General features: G+C 38.0%; 1 pseudogene; it reads left to right on the top strand.

The window, feature by feature from the left end:
* The first annotated feature begins 2,948 nt into the window (after positions 1 to 2,948).
* LOC123459087 lies at positions 2,949 to 3,047 on the top strand (annotated as a pseudogene).
* The last annotated feature ends 1,578 nt before the right edge of the window (positions 3,048 to 4,625 follow it).

The raw sequence follows: 4,625 nt of genomic DNA, 5'->3' as shown, positions 1-4,625 counted from the left end.
CTGATTTTATTAATTTGTGTCTCTTCTCTCTTTCTTTTGGTCAGATTTGCTAAGGGTTTATCAATCTTGTTTATCCTTTCAAAGAACCAACTCTTTGTTTCATTAATTCTTTGGATTGTTCTTTTTGTTTCTATTTCATTAATTTCTGCCCTAATCTTTATTATTTCTTCCCGTCTACTACTTTTTGGTTTGCCTTGTTCTTCTTTTTCCAAGGCTTTAAGGTGAAGCATTAGGTCGTTTACTTGCGACCTTTCTAATTTCTTAATATAGGCACTTAAGGCTATAAATTTACCTCTTAGAACTGCCTTCATTGTGTCCCAGAGATTTTGGTATGTTGTGTTCTCATTATCATTTGACTCTATAAATTTTTTGATTTCCTTTTTGATTTCTTCATTGACCCACTCATCATTTAGTAGTGTATTGTTTAGCTTCCATGATTTTGTGTATGCTCTGTAGCCTTTCTTGCTACTGATTTGTAGTTTAATTCCATTGTGGTCAGATAGAATGCAAGGAATTATTTCAATTTTCCTGAATTTGTTAAGATTTGCTTTGTGTCCTAATATATGGTCTATTTTAGAGAATGTTCCATGTGCTGCTGAAAAGAATGTATATTCTGCAGCCTTTGGATGAAATGTCCTGTATATATCTGTTAGGTCCATTCCTTCTATGACCTCATTTAGTCCAGATGCCTCTCTGTTTATTCTTTCCCTGGATGACCTGTCAATTGATGAGAGTGGGGTGTTAAAGTCACCCACCACCACTGTGTTTGGTGTTATCTGTGACCTTAGTTCTAATAGTGTTTGTTTGACGAATTTGGGAGCCCTCATGTTAGGTGCATATATGTTTAGGATTGTAATGTCCTCCTGTTGGAGTGTGCCCTTAATCAATATAAAGTGACCTTCCTTATCTTTCTTGACTAACGTCGGACTAAAGTCTACCCTGTCTGATATTAGGATAGCAACCCCTGCTTGTTTTCTAGGCCCATTTGCTTGAAACACCGTCTTCCAATCTTTCACCCTAAGATAATGTCTATCCTTTGTAGAAAGGTGAGTTTCTTGGAGACAACAAATTGTAGGATCCTGCTTTTTAACCCAGTCTGCAAATCTATGTCTTTTCGTTGGGGCATTGAGACCGTTGATATTAAGAGATATTATTGAAAGGTGTGTATTTATGTTTGCCATTTGTGTGTGTGTGTGTGTGTTACTTGTTCTACCTGTGCTCTCTTCTGTTAACTGGTATTTGAGTATAGCTGGTTTTTTCTAGGTTCCTTATATGTGTGCTTTTCCTTTTGTTCAGCATGGAGGATTCTATCAAGTATTTTCTGTAGAGCTGGTTTTGTCTTCAAATACTCCTTTAACCTGCTTTTGTCATGGAATGTCTTTATTTCTCCATCTATTTGAATGGATAACTTTGCAGGATAAAGTAACCTTGGTTGACAGTTGTTATCTTTCAGAACTTGGAATATATCACTCCAAGCCCTTCTGGCTTTAAAAGTTTGTGTTGAATAATCTGCTGTAATCCTGATGGGCTTGCTTTTGTAGGTAACTTGATTTTTCTCTCTAACTGCTTCAATATTTTTTCTTTGGTTTGTGTGTTTGGAAGTTTGAGTATAATGTGGCGAGGAGAGGTTCTTTCTGGGTTTTGTCTGGCTGGGGTTCTAAAGGCTTCCTGTATCTGTATTGGCACCTCTTTCCCAATTTGGGGGAAATTTTCCTCTATGATTTTGTTGAAGATGTCTACTATGCCTCTGGAGTGGAGTTCTTCTCCTTCTACTATGCCCTGAATTCTTATATTGGATCTTTTCATAGTGTCCCGAATATCTTGAAATTCCCACTCATACTTTTCTATAAGTTTGTCTTTCTCTTTGTTGGACTGCATTAGGTCTGCCACCTGATCTTCTAGCTTAGATATTCTGTCCTCTCCCTCATCCATCCTACTGGTGAGATTTTCTACAGAGTTTTTTATTTCATTAACTGTGTTCTTCATTGCTAGTAATTCTGACTGGTTTTTCTTTATCATTTCTATTTCCCTATTTATGTCTTGTATTGCCTTCTTTATTTCATTAAATTGGTGTCCTGCCTCTTCTTTGATTCCTTTGATTTCCTCTTTGATTTCCTCTTTGATTTCTTCTTTGATTGTTTTCATGTGTTCTTTGACCTCTTTGAACATATTTATAATTATTCTTTTGAACTCTTTCTCAGGCATTTCCTCTAACTCTTTCTCACTGGAGGACATTTCTGATGCATTAATACTTTTAGGTGGATTTATATCGTCTTGCTTTTTAGTGTTTCTTGTGTTATAATGTATATATTTTTGCATCTTGGATTAAGTTAATGCTTGGATTTTCTAGCTAGCTGTGTATTCTTAGCTGTATCAATTGATTTGATGTAATATATTTTCAGGGTAGGACCTTAAGGTATTAGGTGTGGCTCTTAAGACTCTCAGAGTATCTACAGAGATGTTCTTAGGGGTTGAGTTTCCCTGCTATAGGAGTATTCAAGCAGGCTGAGTGGAATAAAATACTGGTAGATTCTAAAATTTAACTAAACACTGTACACATTCAATCAAAAACAGCCCCGAGTATGTATGCAAGAGTAGTTATTATAATGACCAGATCCTCTATCAACAAAGAGGTTTAGATTTCTGGTCTGTTGAGGTATCCAAGTCAGCTTGTGACCAAGTGAGTCCCTTCCCTGGTGCAATCCCAGTTACAAACAAGTGATTTTTGTTTTTCTAAGTGTAATTTAATTTTTTTTTCTGGAAAAGTTCAGCCTTGATTTGTAGCTTTGACAATATTCAAGAATTTTAAGTATGGAGGATGCAAACATATAAACTTTTTTTCCCCCGGTGGGAAAACCTATGTGGTATACAAAAATATATCAAATAACAGATGTACTTTCTCTAAAAAAGAAAGAAAGAAAGAAAAAAGAAAAAGAAAAAGCAGATGAGTGCTTGCTTCAGCAGCACATATACTAAAATTGAAATACAGAGGTTAACATGGCTTGTGCAAGGATGACACATAAATCTGTGAAGCATTCCATATTCCAAAAAAAAAGCAGATGAGGGAGAGAGAGCCCCAGTGTTCCAGGGCCTCTAGCCACATCAAATGAACCTAGACTCATTTACCAACATGTGCATCTGGCTTACATGGGTAATTGGGAATCGAACCTAGGTCCTTGGGCTTTGCAGGCAAGTGCCTTAACCAACTAAGCCATCTCTTCAGCCCTATTTTTATTTTTTAAATTTATTTATTTATTAGAGAAAGAGAGAGAGAGAGAACGAGGCAGATAGAAAGAGACAGAATGGATGCACCAGGGTCTCTAGCCACTGCAAACAAACTTCAGACGCATGCATTACCTTGTGCATCTGGCTTTATGTGGGTAATGGGGAATCAAACCTGGATCCTTTGGCTTTACCAGCAAGAGCCTTAATCACTAAGCTATCTCTCCAGCCCCCTCTTCTTTACAAGTAGTTTCTCTTCTATTTTTATTTCTTTATTTTTCTCCCCAGGTAGGGATTCTCTCTAACCCAGGTTGATCTGGAATTTACTATGAAGTTTCAGGGTGGCCTCCAACTCACAGTGATCCTCCTACCTCTGTCTCCCCAACTTCTTTTTTTTTTCGTTTGTTTTTGTTTGTTCTCTTATACAGGTCTTGTGAAGGTAGCATTAGCCCCCGTGAGATCATGAATATCAAGGCCACTTTGTGTCTGGAAGACCACCTTGTAAGCACTTCTTCCCTTCTTTCAGCTCTCATAGTTTTCCTTCTACCTCTTTCACAGTGGACCCTGAGCCTTGGAGGGTGTCTACTTAGTGCTGAATACTATAACATGACTACTTATCTTATTTATATATTATTTCTTGGTCTTTTCAAGGTAGAGTTTCACTCTAGCCCAGGCTGACCTTAAACTCTGTATCCCCTAGCTGGCCTCAAACTCACATCCCTTACCTTAGACTCTCTCTTTTCTTTTTTTTTTTTTTTTGGTTTTTCGAGGTAGGGTCTCACTCTGGTCCAGGCTGACCTGGAATCAACTCTGTAGTCTCAGGATGGCCTTGAATTCACAGCGATTCTCCTACCTCTGCCTCCCGAGTGCTGGGATTACCTTAGACTCTCAAGTGCTAGGATCAAAGTGCACCAGCATGTCTAACCCCAAGAATATATTTTAACTGGAAATTACTTCTTCAATAAAGAACTTTTTTTTAGAGGGGAATAAAATCCATATAATCAATCAAAGTCAGCTTAGACTATAAATCATAGTAAAAAAAAAACCAAAACTGCTAGTAAGAGGTCCCAAAAGGGCCAGGTGTGGTGGTGCACGCCTTTAATTCCAGCACCCAAGAGGCAGAGATAGGAGGATTGCCATGAGTTTGAGGTCAGCTTGGGCTACCTCAAAAAAACAAAAAGCAAACAAACAAAAAAGCTCCAGGCTGACTGTGTGTAATATTCCTCCTGTGCCTTGTAATTTATTTTTTGCATAGCACTAGACACAGGCATTTCTTGTGTTCATAGTTTGGAGTAAGGATACATTTTTCTGTGTTTGATGTAGAAGAAAAGTACCAGTAAGTGCCAGGTGTGGTGGCGCACGCCTTTAATCCCAGCACTCCCGAGGCAGAGAGGTAGGAGGAT

Source organism: Jaculus jaculus, chromosome 2 (assembly GCF_020740685.1).
Source record: "Jaculus jaculus isolate mJacJac1 chromosome 2, mJacJac1.mat.Y.cur, whole genome shotgun sequence".
Classification (NCBI taxonomy): domain Eukaryota; kingdom Metazoa; phylum Chordata; class Mammalia; order Rodentia; family Dipodidae; genus Jaculus; species Jaculus jaculus.
The sequence above is the reverse complement of the archived record's forward strand: the minus strand, read 5'-3'. Positions and strand labels throughout refer to the sequence as shown.